Genomic DNA, 20,672 nt, shown 5'->3' on the forward strand with positions numbered 1-20,672 from the left:
GACACAGAGTAAGTGGGTTATGATCACTATCCGTGGATAGGACAACCTCCATGTCTACCATGTGTGCCCAGAGCCGGAAGTCAAGGAGGATATAATCTATCCTGGATGAGTGTCCAACCCTATTGTATGTGTGTGCCCCATTCGGGTCAGAAATGGATCTCCCGTTAGCCGCCCTTAACCCAAACTCCAAAGTAAGGGCGTTCAACTTTATAGCACGTTGGGACCATCTCCTAATCGGGGGTAAATCGAGAGGCGGGATACCTCTTCTGGTGTCCTCATCTATGGTATCCAAGATGTCGTCAGCCGCTAATGGCTCATACGTGCAATTAAAGTCACCCATGAGCAAAATAAAGGAGTTAGGGTTACACTCCCTAAACTCGTCTTCCAAGGCTGCTAGGGTCGGGGATGGTAAACCCCCTTTTGGGCCTCTAGTATAAATATAGAAGATCTCCAGAGGGCTACCTCTAAGGGGGCCCCTCACAGAGAGCCTCTGTAAGTCGGGCGACTTGGCTTTAAGCTGCCTCACATGAAAGCCCAAGGAGATACTGTCCCAGATAAGTAGCCCACCTGACGGGCGTCCCCTCCCCGCCGGGGGTGTGCTAGCTGGGACGTGAAAGGTCATGTAGCCCACTTTGTGTCGGGGTTCTACAGACCATGTCCCCTGGAAAGCACAAATCTTGGAGGACTCAATAAGGGCATTCCAGTCAGGCTACTCTACGTTGCGACAAACACCCGCCACATTCCAGCAAATCACCCTCAGATTTCCAGTACCTGTGGCTAGCTTGGGAAGGGGGGGACGCATAGGATGGGTTAGCCTAGTGTAGGTAGTGTCGCTTCGGGCAACATCTGCCGTCAGCAGGATCCTGTTAGCGGCAGGGCTGGAACCAACAGTTGCATTCCCATTCTGTAAGCTAGAGGAGAGAACCAATAAAAGAGCTGGGGAAGAGTCACTATCACAAGGGAGCACACTATGCCCTGAGCCATTTGAACCACTGCGCATAACCCTAGTGGTTCCCTTGCAGCCAGTTATAGCCACTACTTGATCATCGTGTCAGCAGCCCCACCATGGCGAGTAGGGACGTAGGCCAACATTCCTTGACATGAGCCTAGGGTCAAGAGTCTCATAACGGGGATACCAGCTACTCCTGCCCTCCCTAAGCACCTGGCTACCAGGCCAAAGGGTTGGCGGAGGCTGATAAAAATAGCCAAGATCAGGGGTATTTATACCCGGGGTGTCAGTGTTTGAGTCCTGATTGCAAATGTGCTTAACTTCTCTGGGATCATTGAAATTAACTAATATGCAGTCACCCTTTAGGTTTTTTGGCCTTTCCCCTACCCAGCCAACCTGTCTCACGTGAATAATCCGCCCATCAATAAAACCAGGAAGGGGTCTATTCGCTCTGAGCCAGAATACTGTTTTATTTTTAAGTTTAGTATACGACTCTTGGGTACCTGGTTTAAGAGGGGGAACCCCGGTAAGGATAACCACAAATGGCTGGCATCCTGGGGGAAGGCTTGCATAAGGTGCAGTGATTACCCCTTTCTTGACCTCTAACTGTGCTTTAGGAGCTGGGGTAGGGGGAGAAGTTCTAGTTGATGGACAGGACCCGCCAACACTAACAATACTAGATGCTGTCATGGTCTTGGCTGATCCAGCTGCTCGAGGGTTGGGGGAGTTTTTGTGCTTCGTAGCAGATTTGGGGAGTTTTTTAGGTTTACCCAGGGATTTGGGCTGTGTTACATTACCCACAGGTAGGGACCCTGCTGCCTGCTCCCCCCCGCTGGTTGTGCTGGGGGTTCACTTGGCGTACTCTCCACGGGTAAGCCCTGCGACCTCCCCGCTGCGGCTGGCAGAGAACCGATGCCCCCTGTACGGGGCCCTGGTATCAAGTTTGGTGCTTGCCCTTTCTCTCTCATTTTTGAGTGAAGTTTGATCAAAGATTTCACAGAGAAAAAATTATCAAGGATTGTCTGTTCGAAGTTATCCACCTGCTCTGACAATTTTTTCAGCCTCACTATCACTGGAAGAATCAGCGATTTCACCAAATATTCAATCTTAGGGAGCAAAAGATTAACAGGAGGTGTACCTACATGAGAGGCCATCTGGGGATCTAAGGTCGGCTGTTGATGCAAAGTACCCATCCCATCCCCTTTCTGCTGGATTTTTGAGAGAGCTTCCCCCTCCCCTAAGCCCTTCTTCAGCACACCCCCCCTGTACAGGTTTTTCCTCCTTAATTTGTTGTGAGGTTTGAGCATATTACCCCTACGAGGACTGACAGCACGCTTTCTTTTGGCTGGAGCAGCAACCCCCACTACCTGGAGCAACACTTCAGGCTGGGGAGAAGATGAGCGGTGAGCCCGGGGCATAGGTGGAGTTGTGACGGCTGGGGGGGGCGAGTTGATGGACAAGTGGACAATCTGATATAGTTACCCCAGCCCTACACTGGGCAACTAAGGACAGCCTGTCAAAACTAGCCCTAATTTGGTTGGCTCGTTGGGCATCACATGGTGAGGAAACATCCAGCAAGGGGTTGGCAACTTGGGCGGGGGAAGGGACTAATGCTAGGTGGCCCAGGGAAGAGCGTTTATTAGCCAGGGATTCCCGTGATAATCTACGCTCCGTCAGAGCAATCTCCTTCTCTACGATTGAGAATGCGCATGTTATAAATTGGTCCAGGGTGCCACTCACAGAAGCACCCCCCCCTCCGAGCTTTGCTTGAACGAGTTGCCATCGCATTTATAGAAGGCAACTACCCAGGGTTGAGCAATCGCAGTATCTAGCAAGGTGATCTGTCAAAGACCCATGAACAAGAACTAAGGTCACCAGGAGTAGAGTTAATTGCCGGACAAAGGTTGAAACGGACCAGCTTAGGGGGGGGTGTCAATGTCAAGCTACGTCGTCCCTTACCTTGTTCAGGACCAGGATTCTCTTGGACGACGTAGAAGATTTCGCAGAGACGCAAGGGACCAACTTCCCCAAAATCTAACTATAAACTCGCTGATCTTAAATTGCAGCTAGAATAAAACTAGACTTTCGGGAGGAGGGCCAGTACTGGACATTGTGGAGAGGATGCTTGCTGTCGACCTGCGAAACAACAAGCAGTATGGACGTTAGAAATAGCCTGGCCTTTCTCTTGGAATTTCTTAAGAAAAAATTTCTATGAGATCCCTCCTTTAAGTCTATCTCTATTCTATTCTACTAGTCTCCTACCTGCGTTCAGCGTAGCTTAGTCTTTGTCCAGTATTTCTTTTCTTGTGTGATGAGAGTCGTCAGATGTGTTGTGAAGGAGTTCTTTGTCTTGAGGGGTGAGAAAAAGGCCTCCCCAGTATAGCCCAGAGGGACGCCTGGAGACACCAACGGAGAGAGCGGTGCTCCTTATTTACCTGAGCTGCAGCCAGGTGAGGTGAGGCGCCATCCCCACAGAAATTGGATTGTGGAGGAGAATCTACACCTGACAAACAGGTGATATTTCTTTTTATCATCTTTTCTCACATGAATTCTACAGCAGTAGCAACATCTAGGTCCTGATGAATGCATAGGATCAAGTCCTTATATGCAGAAACATGTCGACCACTCGCTGAGCAGATATTATGTTAAATCTGCTTTTTTCTCACTTTTCACTATGGTTTTAAGCTTAGGGAGCTGAGAGAAAATATTAAAATTTACCACTCTACTCAGTTTTACCTAATTTTATTCACTTCACTAATTCCACTTGCACTGCTTTTTTTCAGTTGTAATATCAAACAAACACCATACTGACACCACCTAGCGCAACAACTATTGCTTGAGTTTTCTTACTCACACAGTCCTTTTCTCACAACTTGTGTGACTGTGTGCACACTAACTCCTGGGTAAGGAGAACCCAAATGATGTAATGGTGGCGGTACAGAGAGACAACTGATGGGAAAATTCTCACCCCGGTTATATGTCGCACGTATGCGTGTTTCAATGGCTTTATGTGTTCAATTGCTTTCAAATCACAATCTTTTCCTGTGTCGTGCAACTGGTGGTCTATGAGAAAAATATGTTTTTGACTCCTGGGTATTCTTTGTTGTAACGAGAAAAAGGAATACCTGAGGAAATAATGAAAACAGAATTCACTTAGCAACTTTCCTTTTAAATTCCTAAAGGAAGACTCTTCCTCTGTTTTGACGTACTTGCAAATGCTTTCTTTCAGGCTAAAATTGGATTCCAATCTTCACTTTGTGTCCAAAACCTGTTGTCAGCACAAAAAGAAGAAAAAATACAACTCCCTAAGGCAACATCATAAATGGACAGAGAGATAAATCCAAAACCTCTTTTCTAGGAAACCTTTGAACACCAAACAATATTCTCTTGTAGTGTTCACTTTTTAAATAATAAACAAAATAACCCCTTGAAAAACCGATTTTCAAATTGAATTGTCCCAAGTCTTTTTCCTGCGTTTTGCAGTCTTTAGGAAATAAGCTTTCCAGGTCTTCTTGCAATGGGCGCCGGATTGATAAACAAACTGTACTTATCTTTGTTTTTGCTGTCTTTTATTCTAGGCTGGAAACAGGAAACTTGAGAACCCAAGAAGAAGTCTCTCCGTAGAAGAATCCGGGCCCCAAGGTGAGTCAGACGAAGAAGCCTCCAACCGCGATGCTTCTGTGCTGGAATTCTGGAGGCAAAGCGAGTTCCAGAAGCCTGGGTGCGGTTTAAATAGAAGACCGCACCCAGAGAAAAGAGTGCGCAAGTACGCGCAAGGCAGCCGCGTGTTAGAATCTTTCAGAGCAACTTTGAAAGAACTAGGCTGCCGCGTGTGGGAGAGTTCAGGGCTGCCGAAAGAGAACAGTCTCAAGGAATTATCAGTGTAAATGAAAACAATCCTTGGCAATATTCGCATCATTACAAAGCAACACAATAAACAGCACTAGGTTACTGAAAGTTCTGAAAGTTGAGCCTGAAATGAAATAATGTCACGAAAGGCTACATACAAATAAAAACCTTGAGTATAAACACTACACTTACATCGGTCGTGCAGGTGCACAGGAATAGGGGGGATTTTCAGAGATTAAAGATTCCTACCTTTACTTAGGTAGGACCAATGCAGAATCATGACAGTACTCCCTTCTCAAGATCTCCCCTAAAACTGGTGAGATTGGTTTAGGTTTCTCAGGAAATCTAACATGAAAAGTTCTTACTACCTTAGGTGCATTCTTAAAATGTTCCAAAGGTTCCCATGACCTTTCCTCAGGACCGTAACCTTTCCAGTCCACAAGGTAGAAAAGTCTTCCTTGAACCCTTTTAGAGTCCAAAATTGCCTTGACTTCAAATTCAGTATGACCTTCTATAAATATAGAGGACGGAGGTTGAACAAAACGAGTTCGAGGATGGAAAGGCTTTAAAAGAGACACATGAAATACTGGATGAATCTGATATTTTGAAGGAAGTATCAATTTGACACTAACTGGATTTATTATCTTATCTATAGTAAAAGGACCTATAAATCTTGGATTGAATTTACGATTTCCTTTTATTTTTAGATTTTTGGTACTCAACCAAACCTTTCCTTCAGGTATGGATTCAGGTTGTTTAGATCTATGTTTGTCTGCAAACCTCTTTTGACTTTCTTTAGCCTGAGCCAGATGGAATTTAGCTTGTTCCTGAATGGTAGACAAATTGGAAATGTAGTCAGAAATAGCTGGAACATTATTCTTTCCTTTTAGATCATTAGGAAAATTCTTGGGATGATAACCAAAATTACAGAAGAAAGGAGACATCCCTATGGAAGAATGATCCACATTGTGGTAGGCAAATTCTAATTGACTCAGTAAATCTGACCACTCCTCGTCTATGTCCTTTAACATACATCGAATAAACTGTTCAATAGTCTGGTTGGTACGTTCTGTTAGACCATCAGTTTGAGGGTGATAACTAGATGATAACCTAATTTCCATCTTTAAGAGAGAACTCAACCCCTGCCAGACGCGAGATATAAATTGAGAAGCTCTATCAGAAATTACAACTGACGGGATTCCATGCAATCGAATGAATCACATTAGTTATTATAAGATGTGCCAACTCCATGGCACTTGGTAATTTCTTCAATGGAATGAAATGGGCCATACGAGAGAATTGATCCACAATAGTCAAAATGGTTGTAAAACCTTTCTTAGTGGTTGGCAATTCTACGATGAAATCTAAAGATATGATATGCCATGGATGAGGTGGAATAGGAAGTGGTGTTAGAAGACCACTAGGAGACTGATGAGAAGGCTTACTTTGGATACAAATACTACAGGTTTCCACAAATTCTTTGATATCTTTAAACATAGATGGCCACCAAAAGGTTCTTTTGATTAATTCGTAGGTCTTGATTATGCTTGGATGAGCAGTTAAGGATGTGTCATGATGTAAATGAAGAACTCTTTTTCTTAGGGGATCAGTGGGTACAAAAATCAGATCGTGTACATAAACTAAACCCTCTCTTTCTTGAAGATAAGACTGTTCTTTTTTCCATTCATCAATGCTTCTTGTCTTTAATTCTTCTTTAATGTCAGTAATCACATCACAAACGGTTAGACTAGCCTGAAAACATGACTTAGGAAGTACAGGATGTACCTCCTGTGAAGAATCAATTCTACAATCTCCTATTCTAGATAAAGCATCAGCTTTTAGATTTTCTTTTCCTGGTCTGTATGTGATTACAAAATCATAATCGTTAAAAAACATTGACCATCTCAACTGTCTAGGAGACAAAGCTTTTACTGATCTTAACGCCTGTAAGTTTCTGTGGTCAGTATAAATTGTTACAGGGTGACGAGCTCCTAGCAAATAATGGCGCCATTCTTCAAAAACTGCTTTTATGGCCAAAAGTTCTTTGTCTGCTATAGCATAGTTTTGTTCAGCTTCAGACAATTTCCAGAATAAAAAGCAATAGGGTGCATTTGTCCTGTGTTAAAATTTCTTTGTGAAAGGATACCGCCCAAAGCAAAATGTGAAGCATCTGCTTCGACAATAAAAGGCTGGTTAGGGTCAGGATGACTTAAAATGGGGGCAGAAATACATTTTCTCTTTAAGTCCTGAAAAGCCTTTTTTGCTAGATCCGACCAAACAAACTTAACTCCTTTTCTCAATAACCTAGTTATAGGTGTAATGATTTGAGAAAAGTTTTGAATAAAGCGACAATAAAAATTTGCAAAGCCTAAAAAGCTTTGGACTTGTTTCACGGTTGTAGGACTGGGCCATGATTCTACAGCCTCTACTTTTTTTGGGTCCATCTCAATTGCCTTGGGACTGATGACATAGCCAAGAAATTCCACTCTTGAAACATGAAACAGACTTTTTTCCAATTTCACAAAAAGGGAATTTAGAAGTAGTTTTTTCAGAATGGCACGGACTTGCTTTACATGATCTTCTTCTGAATTAGAAAAAATTAGAATGTCATCAATATAGACAACGCAACAAACGTCTATAAACTCATGCAGTACCTCATTTATAAAAAATTGAAAGGCGGCTGGAGCATTACAGAGTCCAAAAGGCATAACTTGATACTCAAATAAACCAAATTTTGTGCGAAAAGCAGTCTTCCATTCGTCGCCTTTCCGGACTCTTACCAAATGGTATGCTCCACGAAGATCCAATTTTTTATAAATGGTAGCCTTTTTTACCTGATCCAATAACGTTTGGATCAAAGGCAAGGGATATCTATTCTTAATGGCCACATTATTCAAGGCTCGATAGTCTATACACGTGCGTAATTCTCCTCCTTTCTTGGGAATAAAAAAAAGAGCAGAAGATACGGGTGATTTGGAATGACGAATGAAACCATTTGCAAGATATTCATCAAGATATTCCCTAAGATGGAGATTTTCCTTTTTGGTTAGAGCATAAATCCTACTACAGGGCAGAGTTGCTCCAGGAACGAGATCTATACTGCAATCAAAATCCCTGTGAGGAGGTAGAGTATTAGCCTTCTTTTTATCAAAAACATCTAAAAGGTCAGAATATTCTAAAGGGACACCTTCCAGAGCCAAAACACTAGTAGATTCAGTATCAAAATCAAAACCTTGGATCACGTCTTTCCTTTTCTCCATAAGAAAACAATGATTGGCACATAGATCTGAAGAAAAGGTGACGGTTTTACTAACCCAGTCTATTATTGGATTGTGATGAACCAACCAAGGTATCCCAAGGATCAATTTGAACTGAGGGGCATCAATTATATCAAATTGAATCATTTCTCTATGAGCAGGTGAACAGTCCATTTCTAAATCTTTAGTCTGTCTAATGATAGGTCCTGAAGTCAGTTCCTTTCCGTCCACTGCTCTAACTATTTCAGAATGATTCTTTAAAACTGATCTAAAACCTAGTTGAGAGAAAAAGTGGGTGTCAATAAAATTACCTGTTGCTCCTGAATCAATAATTGCCTCAACCTTCTATGAGGCTGATGATTGATTGAGGCTTCGTAATTCTACTAATATGCAAAAATGTTTGCATCCAATAGGTGGGACTGTAGAGGCCAAACTAGAAACAGCACTCGATAAACCGACCTCATCATTCACCGAGCTTGCTAGTTTTCCGATTCCTCATGAATTAAAGCAATTTCTGAAGATTTAGTTTTTCCTTTAACAGGTTTTGTGGGGCAATCTCTGACAAAGTGGCCTGTTTTGCCACAATGAAGGCATTGATTCAACTTCCTCCTCTTATCCTTTTCATCTTTAGATAAAGGACCCCTGATGGAACCTATCTGCATAGGTTCAACTGAATCCAATTTTGGTCCTGTGTCTCGAGAAGTTGAGTTTTCTATCTTTTGCAAACAAAAGTTTGTGATCTCCCTTACCTCTCTCACCCTTTCTTTCACTAAGGCGATGGTTTAACTTCACTACTAAATCTATGAACTCTTTGATATCATCTGGGGGTTCTAAAATCTGAGTTACCATGTCCTTTAAGTCATCCCTTAACCATCTGTAGAAAATTGAAACTCTTTTGTCATAAGGCCAACCTGCTTCAAGAACCAACCGATTAAATTGGGAAATATAATGAAGCAGGTCTGAAGATCCCTGTTTTAAATTTAGTAACTCATTATCTGCTGATTGTACAAAAACATGTTTAGCAAATAATTTTTTTAATGCTCGTTTGAAATTTTGGAAATTTTATAAAATAGGATCATCGTTCTCTACTAATGGAACAGACCACAAGGCAGCATCTCCCCCTAAATAGGACAACATAAAAGCTACCTTAGAGGAATCATCAGGGAAGGCGGTTTTCTTTGCCAAAAAGTGTAAATGATACTGCTGAAGAAATATGGAGAACTTGTTACTATCTCCATAGAACCGTTCTGGCTGAGCTAAAGGAGTAGGTGTGGGAGTCACTACCTGAATTCCAGTCTGAGGGTCTCCCCCTGAGGCTACACTATGGAATGTGGCTGGTTTCTGTTGAAAAGTGGACTGTAAAATTGACATGTCCCTCTTTAAAGATGCATTTTCTTCCTTTAGTTCCTGAAGGACTGCCGCTATATCCTGTAAGGTTACTTGGTCCATTGCGTCTGGGCGAAATAATCTTCGTGGGCTTTGCCTTCTGTCAATGTCAAGCTACGTCGTCCCTTACCTTTTTCAGGACCAGGATTCTCTTGGACGACGTAGAAGATTTCGCAGAGACGCAAGGGACCAACTTCCCCAAAATCTAACTATAAACTCACTGATCTTAAATTACAGCTAGAATAAAACTAGACTTTCGGGAGGAGGGTCGGTACTGGACGTTGTGGAGAGGATGCTTGCTGTCGACCTGCGAAACAACAAGCAGTATGGACGTTAGAAATAGCCTGGCCTTTCTCTTAGAATTTCTTAAGAAAAACCTTCTATGAGATCCCTCCTTTAAGTCTATCTCTATTCTATTCTACTAGTCTCCTACCTGCGTTCAGCGTAGCTTAGTCTTTGCCAGTATTTCTTTTCTTGTGTGATGAGAGTCGTCAGATGTGTTGTGAAGGAGTTCTTTGTCTTGAGGGGTGAGAAAAAGGAATACCTGAGGAAATAATGAAAACAGAATTCACTTAGCAACTTTCCTTTTAAATTCCTAAAGGAAAGACTCTTCCTCTGTTTTGACGTACTTGCAAATGCTTTCTTTCAGGCTAAAATTGGATTCCAATCTTCACTTCGTGTCCCAAACCTGTTGTCAGCACAAAAGAAGAAAAAATACAACTCCCTATGGCAACATCATAAATGGACAGAGAGATAAATCCAAAACCTCTTTTCTAGGAAACCTTTGAACACCAAACAATATTCTCTTGTAGTGTTCACTTTTTAAATAATAAACAAAATAACCCCTTGTAAAAACGATTTTCAAATTGAATTGTCCCAAGTCTTTTTCCTGCGTTTTGCAGTCTTTAGGAAATAAGCTTTCCAGGTCTTTCTTGCGATGGGCGCCGGATTGATAAACAAAACTGTACTTATCTTTGTTTTTGCTTTCTTTTATTCTAGGCTGGAAACAGGAAACTCGAGAAGCCAAGAAGAAGTCTCTCCGTAGAAGAATCCGGGCCCCAAGGTGAGTCAGACGAAGAAGCCTCCAACTGCGATGCTTCTGTGCTGGAATTCTGGAGGCAAAGCGAGTTCCAGAAGCCTGGGTGCAGTTCAAATAGAAGACCGCACCCAGAGAAAATAGTGCGAAAGTACGTGCAAGGCAGCTGCGTGTTAGAATCTTTCAGAGCAGCTTTGAAAGCACTAGGCTGCCGCGTGTGGGAGAGTTCAGGGCTGCCGAAAGAGAACAGTCTCAAGGAATTATCAGTGTAAATGAAAACAATCCTTGGCAATATTCGCATCATTGCAAAGCAACACAATAAACAGCACTATGTTACTGAAAGTTCTGAAAGTTGAGCATGAAATGAAATAATGTCACGAAAGGCTGCATACAAATAAAAACCTTGAGTATAAACACTACACTTACATCGGTCGTGCAGGTGCACAATAATGGGGCGGGATTTTCAGAGATTAAAGATTCCTACCTTTACTTAGGTAGGACCAATGCAGAATCATGACAGGGGGTTGCCCGGCCCGGCCTCTTCTGGCCCCTGATGACCCCAGAGGGCCTGCCCTTTGCCCGGGGTTCGCCCGGTGCACTCCCGCGCAGTGGGGGTCAGGATCTCCCAAATATGACGTGTGATGACCTGTGGGCGTGGCAACAAGGCAGCGCGGACCAGGTGTGCTGTCCAGGGCAGGGACTCCTGGGAAAGCGAGTCCCTGCAGTTACGCCCCTCCTTCTGGCCGCCTCTCACACCACAGGGTGGCCCCAGAAAGTTCAGAGCGCCTGGGCTGTGAGCAACTCCTGCTCCCAACAGCCTCCTGAGGACAGGCACAAGCAGCGCGCCACCTGCAAAGCGGGTGCGGCTAGGTGCAGAAGAGAATCCAATCAAGGGCAAGAGTCTCCACAATCAAGGTAACGCCAAGAGCCCCGATGTCAGAGGAGCAGGCAGGCGTTTATGACCAGCTGATGACCTGTGGGCATGGCACCGAGGCAGCGCGCACCAGGTGTGCTGTCCAGGGCAGGGACTCCTGGGAAAGCGAGTCCCTGCAGTTGCGCCGCTCCTTCTGGCCGCCTCTCACACCACAGGGTGGCCCCACAAAGTTCAGAGCGCTTGGGCTGTGAGCAACTCCTGCTCCCAACAGCCTCCCGAGGACAGGCACAAGCTACGTGACACCCGCGAAGCGGGTGCGGCTAGGTGCAGAAGAGAATCCAATCAAGGGCAAGAGTCTCCACAATCAAGGTAACGCCAAGAGTCGAACAAGCAAATAAAGCTGAATGTTCTTTCTCAGACTCTCTCATTCCCCATTGCCATACTCATGTGTGTTGCACATATCTTGGTTTTTTGTATCGATAATCGCTAGTGAGCGAGGAAGTGTTGGATCCACGTCACTCTTGCAAGAGTGACAATAGCTACTTACAGTTCAGTGCATGTCTTCCCCTGACAAGTACAGACTCCAGCAGCACAGTGAGTGCAAGAACAATAAAGCAGGACAAGAATGAGGTTGTTAATATCCGTGAATACAAATGTCATTACACACCATGATTTATGGAGGCCCGACTATTGCAGTATTAATAAATGCAATGTTTATGCATGCCATAAAATGTGCTCGCATAACAATGTTGATACCAGTAGAAACAATGTCAATTCATGCCATAATCTATGCACGCATAACAATGTCAATATCAATAAAGAAAATATCAATGTACCCTATAACAATTCTGAGGATATCGAGAAATTGATACCATTGATACCTATGTTCCAGTACGTGCTCTCCGTTCCAGAAACAAATTTCTTCTCCAAGTTCCCCCCATTAGGCAGGCAAGATTGGGAGGAAAGGCTCTTTCTTACCTTGGCCCTCGCCTATGGAACGAACTTCCTGCCACCCTCAGGTCATGTACAGAACACATTATATTTAGGAAATTGTTAAAAACTTTTTTGTTTTAAACTCAGTGAACATTCTAGGACCAATACTCCTTCGGGAGTCGATTCTAGCGCTATATAAACCCATAAATAAATAAATAAATAAATGACTACCCTGTTAAAAAAACTCATTTTAACAATATCATATCATTGCTGTTTGATTCACCCAAGGTGACCTCGTCATTAACCTGGAGTCAGAGATACGTGGTCAGACAAGCCCTGTTCCCCAAACCTGAGCCTACATATTGACAGGTCCCAGGTGGGTTTACACTCAGCCCAAAGACAAACGCTCACCCAGGGAAAATGCTTATGGATCCCACAGATATTTACTCTACAAAAAGGTCTGAGGAAATTGGCCACAATAAATCACGTTTGGCAAAAGGCACCCGTTTCCAAAATACCACAAAGATAGAAGCCACATAAAGTTAGGGACACTCAACCAATGAGGACACGCATACACACCACATGTAGTGATCCTGTGCTCCCCACAATGGACATATGGACACATAAACACTAGCCCACACTAGCTTGCCCCAAAGTTGAGAGCCACTTGTTTGTCCCCCTTTCCAAATGGTCGTAATTTTTGTTTAGGAGTGGGCCAAGAATGCCAGATTGGTTTGTTGAAAGGGTTGCCTAAAACATCTGCATAATGAGAGGCTTTCTTCAGATGCCTCTCTGTTGATACTCTCCTGGCAGCTGCTTTTAATTTAACCAGCTTGCTCCTGTTTTGCTAAACGCCTCTTGTCTTTTCATATTTTAAGGTAAATTCATATCCGAGCAACAAGGTCTCAGCACCAATTTTGTCATTGAGAGAGAAAGAGTGAAGAAACAGCATGAATGAAACAAGAATGAGACTTAGTGCCAAATAAAGTAGAAATACTACCGCAACTGAGTGGGCTAAGGAAGAACCAGTGTGGCTTGCAGATAGCAATACTTTAAGTGATCCTCATTCTGTGAGGTTGAACATATTGTTGGACATTTGACTGCTTCAAAGCACATCATGGGCTACTACACGATAACATTCCCAGGGGTTTTGTACGATAATAGAATGTGAAATGGTTATGGTTCAGCAATAAATGTAAGTTGTGGCACCATTACTGTTATGTAGGTCACCAAAATGCATGCTCAATTGTCAGTCCTTCTGGGACATTGCTTGTAGACTTGGTATTTCTGTGGTGATTAAAGGTTACTTGTCTAGCCCAATGAGCCTGGATAAATAGAAAATCCCCAAAACATCGACCTTGGGCAGTGTTTGACTTTCCCTTTCCAAAAAACGTATTTCTAGACAGTTCCCATACAATCTGCGAATCACCAAGATTCACTAAGAAACCTGTTAAGACAAATTGAAAAAACATTTATAGCATGCAGCAGAACGGCACAGTCTCACAAAGGAATGACAAGAATTGGAACAAACAAGATAAATAGACAGAGAGAATACGTATAGAGAGCACAATACAAAGTATGGAGACATTATATTTTGTTTTGGTGAGAAACTGCCTGACGGAAATGGGAAATATTTAGAAAAGATGATTCTTGAACTGAGCCAGCATGATGTGCTTGGTTATATTTTTTTCTTATTCCTTTAATTTGTTTCTGTGGTTATTGGAATTTTAGGCTAATAGGGTCGGGAATATCTGAAAGATCTTTTTACGTTTTAATTTTTTTTATATTATTTTAACCATAATTGTATATGTTAATCTCATGTTTTTCGTTTTTAATAATGTATGCAAATTATGTAATGCTAAAAATATGTTTTTACTTTTTTTAAGGAAAGATATTTTTTGTTTCTTATGTATGTAATCTCTTTTGTATTAATTTAGGGCAGGGATAATGAAATGCAAGCTTTCTGCAGCACACATAGATAGAGCAAATTGACTGTAAGAATGTGTCCCTTCCTACACATAAAAAATTGCCCCTGTAGTGCAGGCACCCTAACAAAATGGAGCTAGAATGCCTGTGCTGGCACTAGGCAGTTTTTTTAGCGGTAATGCTAGGGGTACCGCAGGGGTACGCTGCCTTCTTGGGAATTGGGTGCATCCCTACATATTTTTTGAAATTGTCAGAGTGCAGTGGTAACACTTTTGGCGTAACACTGCGCTCCTCCAGTTTCACTTAAATATGCCCCAATGTCTTTTCAAATATAGCCACATATTACGTGGGCGGCTGCATACTTCATCCTCTGCAGTTTATATTTGGAGTATCCGTTGATGGCTACATAGTACTGTGTAAGGAGTGGAGGCAATAAGTTACAACAGGAAAAGAACTAACTTTTTCAGAGAAGATTAAGAATTTAAAGATATTCTAAAACAAGTAGATGATAGCACTCACTACTGAAAACGTGTATTCTCTCACTGAGAGTGTTTTGTACAACGATAAGCACAGGTTCTAAACTTTATTGAAAGGAACAGGGAATCTGCCAAGATTTTTACCTTAGGTTTCCTTTGGACACACATTTGGGAGTGCACGAATCAGCATAAAATTGGTGTTATGTGGGTTTACTTTTATTTGATTAGTGAACATCAATGTTCCAATTTCAAGAAGCTGACTAGCAAACTTTCTTTTACCCTCGTGTGTTGATGGAAAGAGGTTAAAAAGCAATTGGCGATCATTAACATTGTTTTAATACTGTGGTCCCCCAGATTTATTTAGAATCAGAAGGAGGCATAGACATTCAAAGAAAAGGGGTGGACAAAGTTCAGTACCCTTACCGAACTCCACAATTAAATGGGCAGGGATCAGACATAAAAGACTCCAGTCCGAGTGACCTCTCCGAAAGGAAGGAATGAGAGATACATTCAATAGTCTGTCAGTCTTTAAATGGGGATACAATTAAAGAGAGAATAAAAAATGGCAGACAGGACTAACAGGAAAAAAACACCAACACTGTCATCAGCAGCCATCGATGTCAGATTGTCCAAAATCCCTATGGTTACCATTTCAGCAATATGTTGTGTGTGGAAGCCACCTTGCTTAGTGAAAATTATGGTCTTCTATATATATATATTATACCTATTCTTGCTGTCTACTCCAGAAGTTGGGCCAAATGTGGCAACTTGGAGATGGACCCATAGTTACTAAATCAGTATGGTCCTCTTGAGGTTATTTCAGCAATGGTGTTAGCACACTCTAAATACTGCAGGAATATTGCCATGTTTTAAGGAGTGGTTTACTGTTTTCAACAGGAAAGTATTGACCACTGGCCGCTGCAAATCCGCTTTGAGCCTATTTGCTGGGCCATCAACATTTCAAGTCAGGTAGTTATGAACTCTTACAGTTGAAGATTACCCTAACTAAAACAGCAAGGCCCCTATGTATTTCATTCTGATGGTTTTTAAAAGTGGGGAATATATAATTTAGAAAACGTGTACACGTATCAAGCATGTTCATCATCAGGGATATTATAAAGGATCCACTATAGTGAGTCAAGTGAGCAGCTAAGGTGCAACCATAAGAAACAACATATCAGAAAAGGAATTTAAGGGAACAAATAAGAGGACATCACATTCATATATCTATGTAGCCAAACCAGAAGGGCTAGTCCACCATTGTAGTGGATACACTGGCTCATTTAAGTGAAATTAAAAAGAGACTACCATGGGGGGCCAGCAAATAATAGATAAGGAACAAGTTGGGGAGAATTAAAAATAGACACCACATTAGTGGATCTAAGAGGCAACCCTGAAGAAGCTAAGAAGTGATCATAGAGCATTTCAAATAGATCTATAGTGATAACCCAGAAGCCGGAAAAGAATGGAAACCTTCGAAGAGGCACCCGTTGTTTTTACAGGATTAACCCAAAGCAGCCTATGCTAGAAAAATTAAATAGAAAGACACAGACATAGGACTGTTGGTGAATGAAATTGGCAATGAGCAGCCCTAGAAAAATTAAAACCTCATAGTTGGATCTGTGGGGTAACCAATGGAACAATACATGTAAAATGAAAATAGACACCACAGTAGTGGGTTTCAATGATAAATCCAGAAGGAGGGAGAGCACACTCCTAAGTATGCCCAGAAGATTAATTAGTAGTGTGCCTGTAGGATTAACCCAGTAGCAGCTAATATTAAATATACAACACAGTAGTGAATCTTTCGGGACCTGGCATTGGTGGAAGCAAACACTACTTCATGAGTAATATTAGAACACAACAGAAGGAAAGCATTAGATTAATATCATGAGGAGGAGGAATTTGACACTGGGGTCTCAAATCCAATTGGCAGGTGTTTAGGACAGATAAAGATAGATGTGGGCAGCTACACAAACACACTGTCTTCTTCTCAAGGTGGATGGATGACAGACACCTTACAAACAACAGAAACAAGCTGCAAACATTAAGATTTGCATCTCAATAATGCCTTTCGAAAATACTGCAGGGCCTTGGAAAGAAACACCTCTAAAGAGAACACACTGCCTAAATTCTGGAACATAAAGACATAAAACCAACTTACTTTTCCCAGCACACGAGGATTGGAACTGCTCTACTTGGGTCAATTGGTTGACTGTCTGACTCCAAGAAGTTCAAGCTGACCACTGATCTGGGTTTGGGGCCTCTGTGATAGATTACATCCTTTCAAACATTCTGTTTTAACCTTATTTTTACAGGTAGTAATCCTTGCAGTTTCATTCAGTCTGTCATCCTTCCAAGAATCAATGTATGCCATTAAGTTGAGTAATAACTATCATGTGTTAGCTAGCACCAACATGCCCCAAAGGGTGGTAAATGTGTGTTTTACAAATACACGTTATGTTATGTACTAGGGAATTGATCTTGAAGGAGAGAGACCTGTTGCTTAGAAGACTGAACTGAAAGCTGCAGGAGTAACCAGTGAGAACATATTTTAACAGCTGGAGTAAAATTGAACTTAATATTTTTTCCAAAATTGGAGGACTTGGAACAATTGCTGTGGCTTTCACAAGAGGGTATACCATGGTGGGAAATACATGCAGGTTTTCCCAGCATGCAGTTTTTTGCTACACTGAAATCTGGTTCAGAAGAATGGGCACTGAAGGCATCTGGCCTTGTGGATCGCTGACCGGCTACAGCATCTTTTGAGAGACAAAAACACAATGGTATGTGGGTGGGAGGAGCAAAGAAAAGGCTCAAGTAACCCAGGCAGGAAAACAAATAATTCTTCATTCTAAGTTCAATCATTTAGACAAAACAAGACAATGTCTGGCTTCGTATGAGTTGCGAGACTAAGCAGGAAAGTAGCCCTCTCCTCTTTCCTCCCCATTTTCACACCGCCAGCCATAAGTGACTTTGTGGACAGTGAGCTCGCATTAAAATCTTTTGAGGATTCACTAACTAATGCTTTAGACACTATTGCTCCTATGAAATTTTGCAAGATCCAAAAGAAAAACTGTTCAGTGCCATGTATATCGAAATCCTAAAAAAGGACAAATATACATGCAGGAAGTGGGAACAGAAATGGAGCAAATCTATAACTTGAAGAGGACAAACTTACTTATAAAACTGCATTCAGGATGCATTAAAAAAAATTGTAATACTGCTAGAAGAACCCATTTAGGGGACAGAATTAGCTCTGCGAACAAGACCTCAAAAGAGCTTTTCAAACTTATCAAAGAATCTTCAAATCCAAGCGTTGACTGCCCCTCAATCCTCTCATCTCACAAGTTTGGTGATAATCTTACAGATCACTTTGAACAGAAGATTAACGAGATCAATTCAATGGATCATTCAATTATAAAGAAAAAAAATATCTTGCGACCCTGTTGCAGTTAAGACAAATCCTGATCTTCCTACTCTGGAATTATTTAATTTTGTCAATCCTGACCAAGTTCAGGTCCTGCTAAATAAGATTAAAGCAGGCTCCTCGCTGGATCTGCCCCCCCCCCACATGTTATTACCTCTTTGGCCTCTGTTTTGATAGACCCCGTCACAGACCTCTGTCACCTCTGTAACCTCTCACTAAAGACAGGATCCCTCCAGCAGAAATAGAAGACAGCACGGATCAGACCCATGCTTCAAAAATTCTCCTCCTATCACATAGATATGTTGAATTATAGACACATTTCACTACTACCTTACTTTTCCAAAATGTTTGAGTCATTGGTGAATCACCAAGTGGTATCCTATCTACAGTCTACCAATCTGCTAGATCCCTCTCAGTCGGGTTTACCTGCCTCCTATAGGACGGAATTAGCCTTAACTGAAGACACTGACACTAGCAAGTTGGCTTTAGACAAGGAGACCCCAGCCACGCTAAAGCTTTTAGACCTATTTGCCGCGTTTGATACCATCTCCCATCATATTCTAGTCCAAAGACTGAGGGAGATTGGCATCTGAGGGAACGCTTTAAAATGGTTAGAAAATTCCTCATCAGAATGAACCCCCGTAGTTCAGCTGGACTCTCTTTTTATTTCAAAGTACACAAACTTAGACAAAGGGGTGCCACAGTGATCTATTCTTAGCCCCACTCTTTTTAAAAATGTTGTATCTTCTCTGGTAGAACTCATCAGATCATGCAGCTTTGACACTATCTCCTATGTGGATAATACGCAATTGAATATCACTATGGATACTGATCCAACTCTCACCAAGGCTAAATTAAAAAAGTGTATGCTAAAGATTGCTGCGTGGATTACAGCAAAATTCCTCCAGCTTAATTAAAAAAAGACTGAGATTCTCTTGTTTTGGAAAGCCCACTCAGTATGATCCTCCGACTGGTGGCCCCTGGAACCGGGACCACCTCTGACTCCCCAAAAATGCGTAAAAAATGTAGGTGTCCTATTGGATGATGGCCTATCCATGGATGAACGTGTTAAAATCATATCTGCCACGTGTTTTGGCCTGATGCGCATGCTTAGGAAGGTGTTTCACTTGATCCCTCTATATGCCAGAAAAACCCTGACCCAGGCTTTGATAGTGAGGTATGAATGAAAGCCTTTTCTCTAGACTTCAGGTGGTATAGAACACTGTGGCTCGCCTCGCCCTTAATCTTCCTCCATGTTCCCCGTCTGAACTTCTACTGCACCTACTTCATTGGCTGCCCATAAAAAGTGGGCACTATTCAAGCTCTTATGTCTGTTCTTCATAAACCCTGCAAGGAAGGGAACCATGCTTTCTGAAAAATAAATTACAGCAATATATCCCCACCTGGCAGCTCAGATCTACTGATCAGTTACTGTTGTACTCCAAACGGATTTATAAATCCAGACTGGGCAGTCGTTCCTTCTCTTTCTTCACTCCACACCATTGGAATCGGCTGCTGTTATACATTCGCTCTTGTACTAACTTAACTCACTTTGGAAATTTTCTCAAAACCTGGTTGTTCAAACTTTAATCCTGACATAGTTCTGCTAACTGTTGACTGATGCTTTGGCGCCGAGATCCCCTTTGGGATGGTTCATAGTGCCTAACAAATAATAATAATAAAACAATAAAAAGGCAGAGAAGAACAGAGACTGAAGGGCATCACCAGTGATGCTTCTCACTCTGGAGCATATTTACAAGCCCATTATGCCACCAGAGCATCTCTATTTCTGACGCTCTGGCAGCATTGCACAACTCCCCATATTTACAAGGAGGCACTAAGCCCCTTAATGTGAATAAGCCCTTTTCGGCCACAGTCTGCTGTGGCAAAGGGGCATGAAATCAGTGTTGCTGTGGGCATCCCACCCCAACAACCATTGCATTTTGACGCTGCCCCAGATTTACAAGGCGGGGGCAGCGCCAAAAACTAAGGCCAGGTGATACCTGGGGCCTCATTTATGAGGCTGTGCGTCACTTTTACGCTGCCGGTGCATCACTTTTTATGACGCACCAGTGGTGTAAAAAATGCGCCTTGTTGCGCCACATTTACATAGTGATGCATCTAGGTAGATACGTCACTTTGTAAACCCCTGCGCCACATTATACCTGCTCCAGGTATAATGTATGCAAGGGCATATTGACGCAAGAAAGGGTCGTAGAAGTGCCACAGTGAAATCTATGAGATTTCACTGCGCCACTTCTAGGACGCAAATGCGTCAATATCTTACATCTACCTCACAGCAGGCGTAAGTTGACGCAGGCCCTTTCACATGGGGCTTGCCCCATGTGAAAGGACACATTGCTGGAGTTGAGGCACTTTTGTGACACACTCCAGCAATGCGTCACTTTTGCCCCATACAGATACGTCAGAAATACTGACCTATCTGTAACTCCTTGCGACATGATGCATCATACAATAAATTTGAGGTATCAATCATGTCGCAAGGAGGGTGCACTGAGAAGTGACACATCGCTGCTTTCACGCAGCGATGCGTCA

Source organism: Lissotriton vulgaris, chromosome 4_1 (assembly GCF_964263255.1).
Source record: "Lissotriton vulgaris chromosome 4_1, aLisVul1.2, whole genome shotgun sequence".
NCBI classification, from domain to species: domain Eukaryota; kingdom Metazoa; phylum Chordata; class Amphibia; order Caudata; family Salamandridae; genus Lissotriton; species Lissotriton vulgaris.